Here is a 20268-nt window from a genome sequence, read left to right on the forward strand (position 1 = left end):
TTCCCTTTCCCCTTCCTATTACCAAAGAGAGGTGCCCCTCCTCCAACCAAGGCTAAGTCCCCCACATGTGCCCTTGACCTTCCACAAAGCATCTATGACCCATTCAAGGGGAGAAAGTGCAGAAATAACTTCCCTCCTCTCTATCTTTGAAAATACTTCCCCCCTCTCTACCTTTGAAAATAAAACCTATTTGTCAAAAGTAGCTATTTCTTCCCCCTTGAATATAAGCTCCTAAGAGCAGAAATGTCTTGTTCACAATGGCTCTCTAACATGTGCAAGAGTGCTCATCTATAGTAGGTGTGCAATAAAAATTCCTTGAATATTTGTTGAAAATTACATCTTTTTCTACCACCACTCCCAATCAGTTAGCATGACCCTCAACTACATCCAGGGAAAATTAATTGCTCCTATAACATCTGTATCCCTGCTACAACATAACAGGGACTTTTAAAAAATATATTCTCCCTTACTTTGACTCTCATTCCACACTATAAAACAAGGTACTTAAGAGGAAAGACTGTGCCTGATTATGTATCACTTATTGGATTCTAAATCAATGCCTCGATTGATCTAAAGTTTCTTTAACTGAACTGGGGGAAACGTCCAAAATTGCTTTATGAATTAATTTCCAAATTTCATTGCATATTTTTTCACAAAAAAAAATGTAAGATAAAATACCTATTTAATGAATAACCAAAACATTACTTTTCTTTGTTTGCAAAAGTCATCTAGACATAAAATTGACAAGTAGAGTACCACTTAATTTGATGAAAAGATAGTCTAAGTCTGTAATGTCAAAACTAAAAACTGAAAATGTTTTCCCCCCAAAGTCATAGACTAACTCCATGGCAAAGTCAATTAACTTCACTTTATCTCACCGACACCAAAAAGAGCTTTCATTTTCCACCAATCCACATCCTTAGATTTCAAGATTTTTGTTCTTATTGAAGTAGTTGATAATTTTCGTTTGCCTACTAACAAAAGCAGAGTAAAGTTTTAACTAATTAATTGTACTAAATAAAACACAGGGTAGGAAGCTACTAATAAGAACAAACCAGACTTTTTTCTGGGCCATACCACACAGAGCTAAACAAAAGCCACTTTTTAAAAACTCCTTCAAAGCACAATAGCTATTTTTCTGTGTGGATTCCTACAAGATAATGATTATGCAAGAAAAACACCTAATTTCCTTTTTTCTTGAATTCTTGTGTTTCCCAAGAGAGGTTACATTCACAATGTGGAAACTGATGCTCTTAGAAGAATCACACATACTTACTAACTTCAGTAAACTTAAAAATTAAATAATACATCAGCTGTTTGAAGCTTCTGGTTAATCATGAAGGGAATAAACAGTGAAACACGAAACTCTATGTTAATCAACTCTATTGATCTATCAGTTCATGTTTCCTCAAAGTGAAAATGGCAGGTTGCACTGAAAAGTAAAATAAGATAAAGCTATGTCTGTGTGACTAAAAAGTTCAGCCAGCCCTGTTCCTGGTACAATTAACACGTATGGTAGAATGACATGGCCAAGACTTAGAGAGACTAACATTGTCTATAAATCTGTAAGCTTGCAATTTACAAGAAGTCGTTTTAACGGTAATTTAAAAAAGATAAGAAAAAGTTCCAAATAAAGTTATTGTTATTATGATTTCAATACTGTTATTTGCATGAATGATTCCGGAACTATTTTTTACTCCATTAGTTCTGGCATTCATATATAGGAGCCACAGGAATGTCAAAGATGCAACAATTAAAGTACCGATTGTTTTACTTTATTCAAAGTGAAAGTAAATATCCATATGGAACATTTTATAAAGTAAAGGGTTTCAAAATAAAACATAAAGACAAAATGGCCAGTTAAACCATACTATCAAAGTGAATGAAACACAAATTTTCAAATTTTTCAAACTAAATATACATAGTCTCTCTCATTTTCAGTTGAAGATACAGTATTGAACATCGGTCAATCATGTGTGATTTTTAGGATGCCTTTGGAACTGAAGTCTGAGACCACAACTAACAAAAAGCAAGCACTTGGCTGCTTCACAGCAGGATGCAGATTCCTTTTTCTCAGCAGAATTCCAGACATTCCGTGTGTTTCCTATGAAAATAGCAAATGTCCATCTTAAAGTAGGCCAGCCTGAACTCAGGCCAGCATAAAATGGCCAAGAAATGCACTTATTATGAGAAGGTTTACGTTAGCTCTTGTAAGCAAACTACAGATTTCCACTCTTCACTTCCATCCTACTCTTCCCCCAGCTGTTCCTTACAAGACACCGGATGCTGTAAAGAGATGAGCTTTGGGTCCAAGGAAAAACATTAGATTAGGAGAGTTTTTAGGAGAAAAAGTGGATGAAGTGCTTGATCTTCCCTCCCCTTAAAAATCGAGTCCTTAAAAAAAGAGAAAAACTGGTTTTAATAATAATATTCAAAATTATCACTTCTCAGAATTCAATGACTTGATTAAGGAAAATAATTTTTTAATAAATCAAAAGTACCGTACTTTTTTAACCTGACATGACAGCATACACTAAAATATGAAGAGTACCAGGTTTAAGCAAAGACCAGAATTTTTTTTTAATGGTAGACATCACAGTGAAGGCTTGGTTCCTAGTCTTTGTGGTAGCAAATGTACAGCTTAATGTGAGTGGGATTTACACTGGCGCATATTCATCCTTAGATGGCCCCAGAAGTGAGGTGTGAAGCACAGGCTGGTCAGCAGAGGATTACGTAAGCCTTCTAAATGCTTCATTCAAGAAGATTCAACGAGTCCCTACTCTGTGCCAGGACTGTGCTTGGCAAATGTGAGCCGAGTTATTGCCCTCACGGAGCTATAGTCTGACGAGGGAAGTAGACAAGCACACACACAAAAAAAACTTGTAACTGAGCAGGACCCTATGGGGCCTTCCCGGGACAGACCCCTCCCCAATATCCTCTGCTCTAGCCCCTCTGTGAAGTACCTAGATAATAGTACCTGATGCACATTTCCTGAGTTGTTTTACAGATGCTAAAACCACCACCAAATGGACGAAATTAACAACTTGATGATCATGAGCACATAGCCCCCAGACCTGCTGGCACCTAAGGATGGATAATGTTCACCCCTGTGACGCCACCCTGTCACCTCACCATCAACCAATCAGAGAATTGTGCCCCTCATCTGGCCTTTAAAATTGCTTTGCTGAACATCTGGAATCAGCTAATGAACTAATGAGCAAACAGAAAGCATTTGATCCCCCATGTGGTGTTATGATCCAGGCATTCACGTGAATGTCACTATGAGGCTCTGTATTTTTGATCTGTTTGGTGGATAAATGTCTGGAAGTCTGGTCCACTGTCTGAGCATTGTGCTCTGCTTCCCTCCTGCTCTCCCAGTCTAACACTAAGAATGTAAAACTCATCAGAATTGAGACAACTACTTTGTCAACTAATGGCTAAACCGACAAAAAGCAAAAACGCAAGCAGCTGAAGTTTAAATGAGTAAGAAAACGAGTGGAAGTAAGTTACTTCCACTCCAAGAAATCAAGCCCACAGCATTGAACGAATGAACTGGAGCCTCTAAGTTATTGCCTTTGGTGTTCTAGACTGCCCCCTGCTGGACATGGACATTCAGCACCCATGGTTCTGGTAGTTTCACTGATTCCACAGAAGAGGACTTTTCAAGATGACACTATTTTCTTATGTTTAAACCCATACCATCACCCCATATGGCTTGAGCTTCCCAGTCTTCACGGGATTGAAAGTAGAAATGCCAAAATTGCCTCCTCCATGGACTTTCCCTTAGTTTAATCACTGAATGGGTCATTTAATAAATTTTTGCAGAATATCCTGCTCCAAGAGAACTACAATAACATGCAAAGGAGAAGTGGAATGGCCTCCACCCTATCCATTTTCGCAATGTGGGGAATGACTGAGTCAAGATTCTAGAGGTCACAGGTCACTTCAATTCTCCTCCTCAGAAAAAGCTAAGCTTAAACCATTGCCAAATTTATATATATTCCCTTGTCAAGAATTTAGCAAAAAAGGCACAGAATTGCAACAATTTAATTTACGTCTTCAAATTGAAATAAATTTTAAGAGCTTTAAAAAAAAAAATGCTTTGCTGAAACCCTTCCAGGAGTTCAGGCTTTTGCACCTTCCTTCACTACAACCCGGCGTCAGTAGACTGGCTTGACTGCACATGTGTGCAGGCGAGCGGACCCGAATTTGGTTTGGCAACAAACATGTTATTACCTGCTATGATCAGTTCTAAAACAGAGCATTAGAGAAGAGGAAGAGGGTGACCCAATCTAGTCTAGGTATTAGCGAAAGCTTTACCAAAGGAAGTAACGTGTACACCAAGTAGAAGCTAACCGGGTATAGAAGGAAAGGGAAAGAGCAGTCCAAGATTAGGAACCAGTAAGGGCAAAGGCCTGAACCAAGAGGGGCAGAGCCCGTTGGAGGAGCTAGTGAGGCAGAAGGATGGGGAGAGGGAGGGGCACAGGTTGCGGGTTTGGGTTTGGAAATGTAAACAGTAAGAGGTGAAGTGGGTGGCTCCAGGCAACAGTCAGTGCCAAGACCTGGCTTGGCCAAAAAGTTCGTTCAGGTTTTTCTGTGACATCTTAGGGAAAAACCCGAACGAACTTGTCAGCCAACCCAATATTTTGGCCTTTATGAAAGTAATGGGAAGTAGGAAATACCGGGATCAGAATTTCTGTAGCGTGAAGAATGGGTTGAAGGTGGGCCTACAGTAGATAGGTGGAAACTTGTTGCCAGCCTACTTCAGTAAACTGAGGATAAAAATGAGAGACTAAACCCAGCAGGCGGCTGTGGGAAAGGGACAGGTGGGCAGTCTTTAATGATCTCAGATCTGTTACTTTCATTAATCTCCTAATGAACTATATCATTAAAATTTTAAAAAGGCCTGGTCCCCAATAAGCATCCCCACAAATATCTATTGATTCAGCCAATCTTTTTCATTCCATGCTTCTTCCTCTCCTTTTTTAAAAAAGTGCCCTGATGCATCTGTCTAGAATGGCTCCACATTGCAGAAGCAACTTCTCTAGAAAAAAAAAAAAATCTGTTAATTCATTTCTTAATATATCAACACTAAAGGCATAAGAGAGATACAAAAAAAAAAAAAAAAATAGGGAGAAAAAGTTCTCTCTGACTTCAAATCTTCATTTCTTTAACAACATTTTACAGTTCAACTTGTTTTGGGTATTTAAGTAAATTAACATGTACTGTGTGTGCTCCCTGCTAATGAACACTAACACTATGTACTTTCACCTACACTATTTAGTCAATGCGCCAACTTCATTCCTTTTATTAACCAATCAGAACCCCAAAGGTCAGAGTGACCAGGGACTTATCTGTCACAGAGCCAGAGAGAGCATGAACTGGGAGGCCAAGTCAGCTGGAATCTAAACCCTGGCCCTTTCTTGGTCACCATGCCAGCTCTTGAGTAGCTATGATTTCTTCCCCTTGCTTTTTCCTCACATACACTGACCACCCATTTAAAAATAATATGTCCATTGTAGCATGAGGTCAGTTTGCTGAAGGCTAAGAGAGCAGGACACACAAGTTACTCTTTCTAGCTTTGCCCAGAATTTTCCACAAGATCTTTTTTTTTTTTTTTTCCTTGCGGTACGCGGGCCTCTCACTGCTGTGGCCTTTCCCGCCGCGGAGCACAGGCTCCAGACGTGCAGGCTCAGCAGCCATGGCTCACGGGCCCAGCCGCTCCACGGCACGTGGGACCTTCCCGGACCGGGGTATGAACCCGTGTCCCCTGCATCGGCAGGCAGACTCTCAACCACTGCGCCACCAGGGAAGGCCTATCCACAAGATCTTAAGCAAACTGTTTCGCCTCTATTTTTCACTGGTCAGATGAAGATAATAATATAAGTGTACAACAGATAAGTATCGCTGTTAATAATAATTATGAGAGCCCCACCTGGTAGAGCTCAGTCCCTTCGAGAAGGACTTTCCGCCCAGCTGTGGCGAGTGTGGTCAGCAGACAGCCTCCATCAGACAGCTCTCTGGGCAGCCTCAGCTGCTCAGAGCCTCTTGCCTGAGGTCACACATTTTCCTGGATGGCCCGCGTTCAGTGACTGAGCGAGGGGGAGAGGAAGGCCAGCCACTTCAGCCAACACAGGACACCACTGACTGGCAACCAGTTGGTGGAGGCTCGCCAAATCTGCAGTCAGCTCAGCTTCTCCCTCTGCCCAAATATGCTTCTTCCCCCTCCCTTTTACAGCTGAGGCTCCTAATAAGCATTTTGCCTCCCAAACTCCATCTCCACACCTCTGCCTGAGAATCCAAACGGCCACACTCTACCGACTTTGGAGATATTAACTAGGTCTACATAAAACTTAACTACATATTTGAAATGCCAAGAGCAGCCCCGTGGAGTAACATGATTTGAGGTTACTCTATTAATTAACAGAAGGATACTTTTATTTCATATTTTAAGTAAATCAAGTCCTAGCTGATACTTTAAAAAATAAAATCTCAAGTTAATTGAATCACAGGCCAAGTTTGAACACTGGACTTTTTATTCCAATAACTTTGGAAGAAAGTGATGAAGCTAAAAATAAAAGGGTAAAACTAAAGTAACATGTCTAATGGAATGACAGCGTCTGCAGTGACTCTGCCACAGCACCACTATATGGCAGAGATCTACGACGTTAAATATAGACGATATTCCTTCTACTGCAGAACGGAAGGCAACTTTTGGCCTCTCTGCTCTCTTCATATCTAATTCATATATTTAGGGATTTAAGCGAACATTTCCCTTCACATCAAAACAAAAATGTATACTTCAAAAAAAGCATGAAAACATGTATTCTCATTATAATAGATTATTTCAGGTTATCATTCAAAGGACTTGTCATTCTACTCTTACAGAGCACAAACTTTCAACTCTATCTCGGAAAGTAAATTCTGAAATATAAAAAGTGAATTAATAACATCAATAGGCTTATTTTTATATGCGCGCATGCAATTCCACGATGTAAAAGAGAACAAAAACAAGTACAATAATCCAAACGTGTGATACCCTTCAGTCTAGTTTTCAATGCATTACACAAAACTGGTTCTATAACTGCTTGGTATCAATAAATTAACAATCATTTTGCCAGCAAAGCACGTATATAAAACCAACAAGGGAGGGATGATCCACTCGTGAGTTACTGCCAAGTCTTAATGCAACTAGAGCCATTTATTTAATTTTAGTTCTTAATTAGAGTGCAATCATGCTCGTTCTAGGAAAGTTTTTTTTCCAACCCTCTTAGAAACCAGAAATTAATATATTTCCCTGCTTACTTATAGCCAATGCCATAATTTTACTTTTATCTAAGTCTAAAGGTAATATTTAAAGACTGGAATTTTAAACCATTCAGGTAAGGATAATTTTTAAAACATTACATATGGGCTTCCCTGGTGGCGCAGTGGTTGAGAGTCCACCTGCCGATGCAGGGGACGCGGGTTCGTGCCCAGGTCCGGGAAGATCCCACATGCCGCGGAGTGGCTGGGCCCGTGAGCCATGGCCGCTGAGCCTGCGTGTCCGGAGCTGGTGCTCCGCAACGGGAGAGGCCACAACAGTGAGACCACAAAAAAAAAAAACTTCACATAGATAGCAGTGATATGAAAGGAAAAGTTCACTCTAAACCCCTAAATACATGACCACTGAATTAGACATGCAGAGAGGCCCAAAGGTCCCTGCATTCACTGTCCAGCATTTATTCATTCAAATATTATTTACTGAGCACCTACCACACGCCAATCAATGTTTGGATGAGTAAATCTATTCCAATAGTGATTAATCACCTCGTTTGGTGAACAGAAGTAGGAATTCAGAAAACAAACTTGGCCCCAAAACACATAAAAATGTCAGAAAATGTACTTCCATATATTAGGAGTAAATTAAAGAACGAAGTATTGGATGTAAACTAAAGAGTAGCGATTATTACTCTGTTAATGATGTACAAAAGAATACTGAAGAAAGGTCAATTGATCAACTGGTTGAACTGGAATGTTGAACCCAACTTCTTTCATAGGCAGAAAGAGCCGCTATCTTAGGCTGTTTAACTGGAAATCCTAATAGGATTGCCATGTTATACTGCATTTTATTCAATGTTACCAATAACTTAAATACACTATAAATGCTGAATATTGAGGGATGCCATAGAAATTCTCAGGAGTCACAAACTTCTAAATGTATTGTAAGCACATTTGCAACCTTTTTATAAACAGAATCTGAGAGTTATGATATTATTTTTCATTTTCGAATTCAGTCATATTCTTTACTGAATTCAAAACCAAGCCACATACACACTACTTGAGCAAAAGGGAGGCTGCAAAAACAACACTTTGACAAACTGACAGAAAATTGTTACCTCCTGCAGAGAAACAGAGGTGTTGAAACAAATCAGGCTGATTCTAGTTTTTATTCATGTTTAATCATTTACAGGACATACTTCATTTGCAATGAAAACACTTGTTCATCAAGTTGAAAGATGAATGATGACTGCTTCTTGAGCATTTTAATATTAACTGGATCAAGGTAGGGAACTAGCAAAAGGGCAAAAAATAAAATGTAACAATTCTTCCTAAAACTTTGTGTCACTTTTTTGGTGTGCTAGAGAAAGAAAGACTTTTAAGTGGAAATTTTCATCCTTTTATGCTTTCGTTAATTATGATTAATTACTTAGTAAAACTAGAAGAGCAAACTAACGTTTTAAGTTGAATTTCTTTTTCAAAAAATAGGCTGTCAGTATGGAATGAAGGAATCAGGGCTTCATTCTGTAAAGACTATGTTAATGCTTCACTTGGTTGTGTTTAAAGAACCCGAAGGCTCCTGCAGACTGCTTTCCTTCTATGCCGCTACCCTAGTCCTGGGCATAACCACCAAATTTTAGTGCCACCCCCATAAAAGCCAAGGGAGTAAGTTTATTTTTCCCAAGGTTCAACAGAGATCTCTTGTGCTTAGTGTGAGGGCAGTGGATTCCTGCATTAATGCATATTTTTATGAAGCTCTCACTTTATTTCAGCATGCTACAGATATTTTCCAAAGGCTTTTATAAACCCTCTAGTTTTCTGAGTTAAAAATCCAAAATACTGCCATGAAGGTCACATATCTAAATACTCTTACCCGAAGCGGAAAATGCAAAATCTCTCAAACCTACCAATCCCAGCATTAACTCATTTTAGATTGAATTTTTAATAGAAAATGGTCAACGAGCCTCCAAAGTTTCCAAAGCCTCTCTTGCCTCAGGAGGGGCTGGCTTCCCCCAAATGGCACAGAGAATCCAACTATCACCCACTCAGCAGATCCCGCTAACTTCTGGGCTCCACACACTTTCAAGTCAGAATCCAGAAAATGGGATATAAAGATTCTCCAGGAAACAGCATCTGCATAGGCAGTGGATATGAGTGTGGATTTTGGAGTCAAGAAGATCATGGGTGGCTCCTGGTTTTGAAAATTACTAACTGCATGACACTGGGCTAGTTACTCTCCAAGCGCCAACTTCCTCATGTTAAGATGAAGGTGAAAGATCTGATTTGGGGGATTGGGTGAGAATGTAGTGAGATGCAAAGGGTAAGGCATTCAGTACAGTGGCTGCTGCAGAGATGCTCGGTACAGGAGCAGTCGCTGTTAATATTGTTCCCAGCGTTGAGATAAGCCCGAACACCTCCATTTATCAGCGGTGCTTAGAAAGGGCCTGGCTGTAAGCCACATGATTGCCTGTCTCTCCCCTGTCTCCAGAACTAGTTCAGACAGAATAGAAAAAAATCACTGGTTGAGAAGTAAAGATAAGGATATTTTGGCACTGTGGTTCTTTTCAGAACTTCGGGAATAAAACAACTGGCACTTTTAACACACTTAAGGGAAAAACCAGACCAGTAGCTTGAAACTGCATCCACTCTACTTGGAGATTCAAAAATTAATTATATATGATGGTGATATGACAATAATAGATGCAGTTTAACACCCACAGAGACCTTGGAGAAGATGGCATGCAAATTTTTCAGATAACTGATGCTCAGAGTGGTTATTAAATTTTCTAAAGACCACACAGCTGGAAAGAGAAGAGCCAAGGTTCACATTCAGGTCTGTTTCATTCCAAATGTTCACAATCACCATAATACATTCCAAGTATCCTCCCCATAAGCTACAAACCTCATACAACAGCACCACATGATGAGATGGATGGGATGGGGGTAGGATGGAATTTCACAGCATATTTCATACAGAAGTGTGTGGCCTAAGAAACCAAAAGAAAAGAGTGAGGTCCTCTGTACACTACAGAACATCGTGTACAAAGTGTCAACCTAAAATGAGGGCCATTTAATCATCGAGCAGTTTGGGGACTAAACAATGGAGAACACAGGATAATCATAGAACTTACCACTCTTTGGAGGTGTAGACCCTAAAGTACATATGAGTCCATGACATTAAGTCTCACAACCAAAAACTGCTCAAAAGGTCTCTAAAGAAGAGGAACTTAACCAATAACAATGAAGGATACTGGCATGTTTAAAAGACTCTTCTTACTAACCCAGGAATAAATGCAACAGTCTCATAAAGAAATGTAAATTTGTTATTTTAACCACAGAACTGTATTAATTATAATTCTTAGTTCATAACACATACACTTATCTTTCCTTAATGTTCCATTCATGATCTGCTTTGTATTTAATCATTTGTGTTTTTATGCATATATTTGTATGTTTTAGATAATGTACTATACTCTCATGAACTTACCACCTGACATGAGAACTAGAACATTAACAATTTACATCTATCAAGTGATTTTCCCCATCCCACCTGGGTTAGCTGTTCTGCTAAGTCATGTACTTATCATTGACTTGTTTTTTTAATATGTAGTTTATCATATGTATACCTTAAAAGCATATTGTTTAGTTTTAGTTATTTTTAACACATTAGAAGTTTAAAGGAGGAAAACCGGTACATCAATAGATTCAGAAAAGCTCTTGGTAAAATTTGTTGTAAATTCTTGATAAAAACTCTAAGTAAATTAAGAATAGAGAATGGAATATCCTTAACCTGATTTAATTTTTTAAACCCTATAATACACATCACACACATGGAAAACATGAAAAGCATGGCCTTTAAGATCAAGGACAAGAAAAGAATGCCCATTATTGTAACTTCTAGTCAACATTGTCATGGAGTTCCTAAACAGTACAAGGAAAAAAGGCAAAAAGAATGGAAAAGAGGAGATAAAAATGTCAACTATGACGTATACATAGAAATCCCAAAAGAATCTACAAATAACATTATTTTTTCAAAGAGAGTTTAGCAAGATGGCTGGATATAAGATCAACATACAAAAACTAATCACACTTCTGTACACCAACAATAAACTACTAAAACATAATTTAGAAGACATGATTTATAATCAGCATTAAAAATATCAAGTAACTAGGAATAAACAGAAGCCAGATTCAAACACAGGAATGTTTTAAACTTTATTGGGAGACATTAAACAATACCTAAATAGATTGAGAGATATACCAGGTTCCTAATTAGGAAGACCTAATATCATAAAGATGATATTCTCTCCAAATTGACCTAAAAATTCAATACAATGCTAATTAAAATCCTAAGAAGGTTCTTCATGGATCTTTAGAAGCTGATTTTAAAATTCTCATGGAAGAACAAAAAGCCAAAAACAGCCAAGACACTTCTGAAACAGAAGAGCAAGGAGGGGAGTTGTGCCCTATCCAATATTAGGACTTCTTCTTAAGAACCAATTAAAAGAACATGACTCCGGGCAGGGATAAACATATTGACCTATGGAATAGAAGAGAGCTCAGGAAAAAGTCTCACACACATATATGACTTTAATATATGACAGAGACGGTGAATTAGGTGATAAAAATGAAAACTGAACCTCTGCTTCACATCATATGAAAACTAATTCCCGATGGATCAGGACTAAATATCAGAAGCAAAAATTTTTTAATTTTAGTGGAAAATATTTTTTGTTCTTTCTGACCTTGAAAGGAAAGGTTTTCTTTAAAAGACAGGGAGGGGTTCATTATAAAATATTAATAAATTTGACTCTGTAAAAATCAAGGATGTCTCACCATTAAAAGTCACCTTAGGAAAAGTGAAAAAAACAAGTTACAAACTGGGAGAGGATATCTCCCATCTATAAAATCAGCAAAGGATTAGTATCAAGAATATATTAAAAACTCCAATAATAAGAAGAAAAGCCCAGTCAATCCAATTTTTAAAACTAGGCAAAAGACATGGACAGGCATTTTTCAAAAGAAGGAATACATGACAATAAGTATTTGAATAAATATTTAACCGTAATAGTGATCAGAGAAATGCAAATGAAGACCATTATAAACTCACATACTGAGCAAAAATTTTAAAGTCTGAACTACCAAGTGTTTACAGAGAATATGGATAAACAAGATTTCTTAAGTATTGCAGGTAGGAATGTAAACTGCTACAACCACTTTGGAAGGCATGACTGTATTATCTTATAAAGCTGAACATTCAGATACCCTATGACTCAGGAATTCCACTCCAAAGTAGTAAAAACCAGAGGAATTCTTATATATGTGTAGCAGATGACATAGACAAAAATGTTCATGACCAGGGCTTTCATATTAAAAAAAAAAAAAAAAAAAAAGGTCTGGAAATAACCCAAATGTCTATTTACAAGAATATGTATTAAAAAATGTAGGTACATTCCCACTGTGGAATGTTACACAGTCCTCAAAAAGAGTGCACTACTGATACATGCAAAAATATAGATATATCTTGGCAACATAATATTGCCTGAAAAATTTAAGTCCCAAGAGATTACCAATACCAAGATACCTTTTATCAAATATAAACTCAAATATAAAATTTAAGGATATATTAAACCAGGAATCCAAATAATAATCAAACTGAAACCCCTACCTCTCTAAAAACTTGTCCTAAAAGTACAAATCTTCAGAATTTCCATGGTGTAATATGCGATCTACTTCACTTATTTTATTTGCTAAATAAAAGTATGCATTTCATCAAGATCAGATGAAATACAAATGGATAAAACTATAAGTGTGCAGTGGTAGAAGTTATACCATCCCTCATTATTTATTAAAATAGTTTGTTTACCCATTTAAGGACGGAGGTCATACGCACAGTCATAAAGACAGTCTTGGAGAATTCCAGTGGACCAGAAAAACATTAGCTATATTACTGTGAGAAAGTATGTTTTGGAAAACATCTCAGTCACATAATTTATCTTGCCACACTTGGTACAGTGTCCACCTGGAGCCATTTTTGAGTGAATGGAGAAGGCCATACATTTGTTCAAAGATCAGTGTTGAGCCCTGTAAGGAAATCTCTTTAGCTCCTAAATTAGAAGCCAGAGGAGCTTGGCAGCCTTCACATGTGGGAAATCTATCCAGTGGTGAACAGGATAATTATTCCCAAGGACTGTGTGTTCTGGACATGGAAGTGCAGCTCAGTGCTCCATGAAAACCACATTTGGACGCCCAACTCAGACAACACTGAAACCACGGGGGTTTTCCCCTCCTTAATGTCACTAGTCTATTCTGATGACAAATAATTGCCTTTGACTGCCAGGTATTTAATATACTAGTTATATGAATACAACCCATCAACTTACTGTCCTGAAAACTGGGAAATCTGCTGTTTTTGTCCTGAATTATTAAGGCAGTGCTTAAAAGGTATTGGAGAATCTGCAAATTAAATATAATAGCATTACCATGAGTTTTCACTACTAGAGGTATTTAGGTTCCACTCTTACATGCCTTGTCCATATTTATAAAGAACACATATAAAATAAGGGTCTTTCTCCTTTGAAAAGGAGAACAAAATCGTAGTAAGATAGTTTTAAGCAAACGAGTCTTTATCAACCATTCCAAGTGTCAGTGCAGTGTTCTACTCGGTAGTGTCAGCGGCAGAAAGTACCAAGACACTGGAAGAACAAGGTAGGAAAGACCTTGTAAAGCTCTGGAAATGAGAACACAATACAAATGTAGACGAATGCCTTGTTAAAGAAATGAGGATACTGAAATGAATTAGGTTTTCTAAATCACTAATGTCAAAAATTATTGGGTATGTGATTCATGATATGTACTAATCAAAACACAAATATTTTATTTCCTATAAAGTATTCCATGATGCCCGAATTCAAAAGAACACACATACACATTCCAAAACTACTTGCATATATTGACAATGTTAGTGACATGTAAATTAATACAACCTCTCTGGAGAGCACAGACTTGAGCTTAATCATACCTATGTCTGTCCCCCAACTAGACTGTGAGTTGATGGCAGAGACTGTCTTATTCATCGTTGTATCCTGACAGCACCACATATTACTGGTGCTTAGAAAATATTTTTGGATTGAATGAATGAATTTGGCATTACGTATCAAGAGCCTTTAAAATTTTTTCATACCCGTTTAAGCCAGTAACTCTATTCCTAGGAATTTATCCTAGGGAAATCATGAGGGCTACAAAGATAAATATATGGGGATGTTTGCTGCAGCATTTTTTCTAATAGCACAACATCTAAATGTTCAACAACAAGGGAACTGGTAAAATGTGGTATATCACACAATGTATTGTGGTACTAGGCAGTTATTTAAAAGTTATTTATTTAAAAGTTATTCACAAAGTATAATTATTGACAAGGGGAATTTTTACAATATAACATTATTTACACAGTATATATTGTATATTTATATATGATATATATATTATATATATGTATACAAACACATTATGCACACACACTTAGATTCTAATTTATTATATAGGTATGGGTAATTTGTATACACTGAAAAAGAACTTGTAGAAAGAAAATACACTGAAATGTTAAAAGTACGTTTTACTAATAAATAAAACTTAGTAATATATTTAAAAGCTTACAAAAATAACTAAAACTGTTCTTTATAAATGAAATATAAATGTATTTATTTAATAATAAACATTCTTTTTGTGTGTGTGTTCTATCTGTAAGCTCTCCAACAACCACACAAAAAAAGCATTTGGTATTTAGTCTTATGTCAGAAACAAGACATTCATAAGGAACAGGAAAATATGTAAATATAGTTTAAACACCACAAGAGCAACTCCACCAAAATGAGCACATGCTTTAAAAATAGTCGTGCAAATAAAATATCTCATTGGAAAGGTAAATATTAGTGAATATTTTGTTTAAAATATAGAAGCATTCATATGTAGAGTAATGATAACAGTGAAACACACATTACAAAAATACTTTAAAAACTTTTAAAATAATAAATACAGTTGTTTCCAAATTTTGCTTTCTAAAAATAAAATTCTGCTACCAACTATTACCAAGGGTGTGGGATTTTCTTTCTTTAATGCTGTTTTATGTTATCACTATGTAAAGTCAATGACAGTAACAGAATTCTGGACTCATCCAATGGAAACGCTGCATCCCTACAGGAAGGCAACATGAAATCACAAAGCCCGAGTCTGCCTCCCTGTAAAATCTGTCCACACCAAGTCCTAAAAACAGCTAATGTTAAACAGTAGAAACCAGATTCACTGATTGACTGATCAAAAGGCTGTTAGCTTTTTCAATTCTTTGGGTATTGTTTTGTTGTTATCTTTTTTTTTTTTTTTCAATCCAGGAAAAGTCTTCACTGTGAAGGTCTCAAAACAGAATCCAAAAGCAAGGGAGGATCTTGTTTGGATGTTGGGCTATTCATAAACACAGATTCATTCTTCAGCCGAGTTTACTAAGCTGTTTAATGTCTCTGAATCAGTTTTTCTCCTTGTTAATTAAAACAAGCTAAATCAATTTTCATGACATTTTAGGAAGTTCTATAGGTTTTTAAGAAAGATGGAGAATAGTTCAGTGTAATTACTGCAGTAGCCCAGAGTCCTAACTAGGCTAAAAGCTAAGCAACCAAAACCCCTGAATATCTTAAATCCAGCTTTAGAAACCAAACAGATCTGGACAAATATTGTAAGTCCATGTACATTTTCCTGAACTGTTGCCCTGGCAAACTGACATGGGGAAAAGAATGTCTGCCCCAAGTAACATCCAAATTTTGGTCATAGTCTCAGCTACTATTCAGCTAAGACAATCATGAAGTCTCATTTAAAAATAAGAGTTTTGCTATATCTGAAATGACAGATGGAAGATACACGGGCCCTCCATATCTGCAGTTTCCACATCCATGGATTCAACCCATGCGGAACCTGTGGATATAGAGGGCTGACTGTACTACATAATTTTAAATAAGGGACTTGAGCATCCACAGATTTTGGTATCCATGGGGGGTCCTGGAACCAATTCCCCATGGATACCAAGGGAGAACTGTATACAAGCATCAAGGTACAAAGAACCTGGTCCTTAGTAACTGTGGAACCACAGTCAGCCCCGGGCCTTCTATCTAGACATAATGTGGGAAAGAAGTAAACTTCTATCTTGTTTGCACATAATTATTTAGAATTACTCTATTAAACAGCAATCAGTAATTAGTCAAAATATCACTAATACAGCAGCTAACATTTATTTAGCCTTTACTACGTACCAGACACTGTGCTAAGTGCTTGATATACAATCTTTCATTTGTTCATAACAACAACACTTTAAAACAAGTATTACTATCCCCAGAAAACCAGGCCTTATAGAGGAGAGATAACTTGCCTGGAGTCACTCAGCTACCAGGCCTTGAACACAGGCCTATCTAATGCCAACGCCATGGCCAGGCTGTTAACCGCCACCCCCTACACCTTAAATTCCATTTGCCCAGGGCTTCCCTGGTGGCGCAGTGGTTAAGACTCCACCTGCCAATGCAGGGGACACGGGTTCGAGCCCTGGTCCAGGAAGATCCCACATGCTGCGGAGCAACTAAGCCCGTGCGCCACAACTACTGAGCCTGTGCTCTAGAGGCTGTGAGCCACAACTACTGAGCCTGTGTGCCACAACTACTGAAGCCCACGCGCCTAGAGCCTGTGCTCCACAACAAGAAAAGCCACCGCAATGAGAAGCCCGCGCAATGAAGAGTAGCCTCCGCTTGCTGCAACTAGAGAAAGCCCGCGTGCAGCAACAAAGACCCAATGCAGCCAAAAACAAATAAATTAAATAAATAAACTTCTTTAAAAATTCCATTTTCTTGGTGTGGCGAGCAACCATGACCCCTCCTACAAAGCATTCCTAGAATACTGAGTTGTATAATCCTCATATTTAACTAGCACATCTTCAAGACTGTAAAGACGAAGGAGGGGGAGGGGGAGGGGGAGGAGAGGAGGAAGAAGAAGAAGAAGGAAAAAAATATATTTATCAGCATAGAAATGAGAAAATGTTATATAGCCAAGATTCACAGAGGAAAAGAAGTTTCCACTGCCACTCCAATATAATACAACTTAAAGTCATGCCATAGAGCTATACACCAAATAGTTAACAGTTTGGGGTTTTGCTTTTTAAGTTTTGTTTTTGTTTCGGAAGGAGGAGATTCTAGAAGACCTTTATTTGCTACATTGTATATTTCTATGATGTCTGAAGTATTTATAACCAGTTAGCATTACTTTTATTATCTGAAAAGGCAGTAAAGATTTCTTAAAATATGTCCCAGGAATTTTCCTGTTTGGAATTTTATCATTTAAGAATATGTAATTGTCTAAGTTACAAAAAAAAAAAAAAAAGGCAAACTGCTAGGAAAATGTAATGATATGGATGAAGTGATCAAAGAAAAAGAAATCAGATTTATATATTTCCAACTATATAATTCCAATATGGATATACAGTAACTTATAACACTAACTACAGCATAACAAGGGAAGAGAGTTAAGTAAAAAAAATTAGGCAAAAGAAAAATAAAGGTGAAAGAAATAAGATGAAAATGACAGTATGCCAAATGCATAGGCTAAAAGTTCTGTAGTCTTGTTAGAAATGGGCTGAAGAATCTTTTTCTGAGCTTCCTAGAAGACAGGACAAAAGGAGCTCAGCATGTCAATCAGATGATAGAAATGAACCTATGAGAAGGAAACACAACTGATTTAGGGACCAGAACCTAACTGAGATGCTTTCTCTGGTGAGACCATGGAAAGAAGGTACTTTTTCACATAATGAATTATGTCTCCAAACACAGATGGGATTTTTGAAATTTTGGGACCCAGTTTCAAGTACAAAGGTTTAATAATTTTAAGGCCAAAATTTAAATAACTTAAAGCTGAAAGACATGCATATTATATAAAAGCTGAAATAAAATGGTCTCAATATGGTTGCTGAACTAGTTTCCAACCACCTTCTCCTTTATATAAATGATATATTGTCATTTACTTTCCATAATTTACTTTCTTTGCAGATACTAACATCTTAGATATTAGTGACCCATTTTTTAAATATGCAGCACTAAAATCATTATGGTCTGACATTTTTATATGCTTATAAAACATATTTTGTTCCAACTGTTTTTATTAGAAGAAATGTGGCCTGCTGAAAACCAAAACCTACATATTTTACTTTGAAAAAAAAAAGGCAGCTGGAAATATAAAACCCCACACGTTTGCTTTTAACACTGCTTGGGAACTAAAACCTATAATGTGAATTTGACATCTATTAATGGTTTGCTCAAAGAAACTGAGACTATGTTTTAACAGAAAGCAGCACTCTGAGCTCACACCACAACCCATGGCATCCTCACTGCTTCCCAGGAAGGGGGCAAGCAGGGAGGCCATGCACTCCGAGCCTCCCTGGATGAGGGCTTGCTTTCACAGGGATCTCTGCATCGCTGTACTGTCTCCAGACTCAAGAATACAGAAACAAATTCTTTGGAATTTAGCCCCCGGGGAGGCAAGCAAATTATGCTAACCACATGCAAACATTTATATTACTCTCTGGTTTGTTTCCATGACCTTCCAAAATAAATTGCAATTTACAATCAGATCTTAGAGGACTACATATGACAAGACATCCATATTGTTTTCTTGCCTCATGAAAGGACCAAATTAGTGAAAACAATTACTTAATATCATTTAAATTTGAATACTCTAATGACAGATGTGTTTATATTAAAATAAATGTTTGTTTCTTAAAATACAATTTATCCCCAAACTCTTCTGCTATAAATTAAATACGCCAAGCACAGACGGAGGAAGTAGATGCCTAGAAGTGGCCAATAGATAAAAGGTTCTGGTACAGTACAGGCAAGGAAAAAGAACAAAACCAAATATATGTACATAGATGGGGGTAGAAGTAAAGTATATAAGCAGCAGAGGCATGGCTGCTCACTGGGTGGGTTCTCAGGGAGCAGGACAACAGAAGTTAATCGGGTGGTTAACAGCCCAAATAGCCAGCTGATTTCCAGTATAAATATCAGCCCAAACACAAGTCTACATGTTCTCTGCTAGTCGATCCCTTATTAGACATCTCCAGCTGGAACTTCAAAACTTGACGTGAACCTCAACCAAGTAGGTTTATCATGGGAACGCAAGACTAGTTCAATAGGCAAAAACCAACCAATGTAATCTACCAGAGTAGCAGTCTACTGGAAAAATGATAAAAATAATAATAACAATCACATCAATTGATATAGAAAAGCATTTGAAAAATTTAACATCCATTCTTGATTTTAAAACTCTCTCAGCAAAGCAGGAATAAAAGGGAACTTCTTCAACCAGATAAAACCTGCAGCTAAAATCATACTTAATGGTAAAAGATTGAATGCTTTCATCCCAAAATTAAAAACAAAGCAGAAATGTCCACTCTCACCACCCCTATTCAAAACTGTACTGGAAGTTCTTGCCAGTGTAAGAAAAAAAGGCAAGAAGAAGAAATAAAAGGTACACAAGATTGGAAATTAAAAAATAAAACTATTCCTATTCACAGACAAGATGACTAACTATGGAGAAAGCCCCATGGTACCAGGAAGGAAACAAAAAAACCCACCTGGAACTAATAAGTGATTTTTAGCAAGTTCACCAGATAAAAGTCAACACACAAAAATTAATCATATTTATATATATACTAGCATGGTACAACTAGATCCCCAAAAACGTACCATTTATAATAGTTCCAAAAAACTAAATAAGTATAAATCTAAAAATGTATGTATAGCATCTATATACTGAAACCACAAAATGCTGCTGAAAGAAATCAAAGAAGACTTAAATAGAAAGGTGTACCATGTTGATGGATTGGAAGATTCAACATAATAAAGATGTCTGTTCTCACCAAACTTATCTATAAATTTGTGCAACCTCAATCAAAATCCTAGCATGATTCTCTATACATATAGACAA

At 37.2% G+C, this 20268-nt stretch overlaps 1 protein-coding gene across 1 annotated transcript in view; it reads right to left on the minus strand.

Annotated features, from left to right (window-relative positions):
• The window catches only part of FSIP1 (fibrous sheath interacting protein 1), a 206644-nt gene that overhangs the window by 67653 nt on the left and 118723 nt on the right, over positions 1–20268 (minus strand). The window lies entirely within an intron of this gene.

The sequence above is a fragment of the Tursiops truncatus genome, chromosome 2, assembly GCF_011762595.2.
Source record: "Tursiops truncatus isolate mTurTru1 chromosome 2, mTurTru1.mat.Y, whole genome shotgun sequence".
NCBI classification, from domain to species: Eukaryota; Metazoa; Chordata; class Mammalia; order Artiodactyla; family Delphinidae; genus Tursiops; species Tursiops truncatus.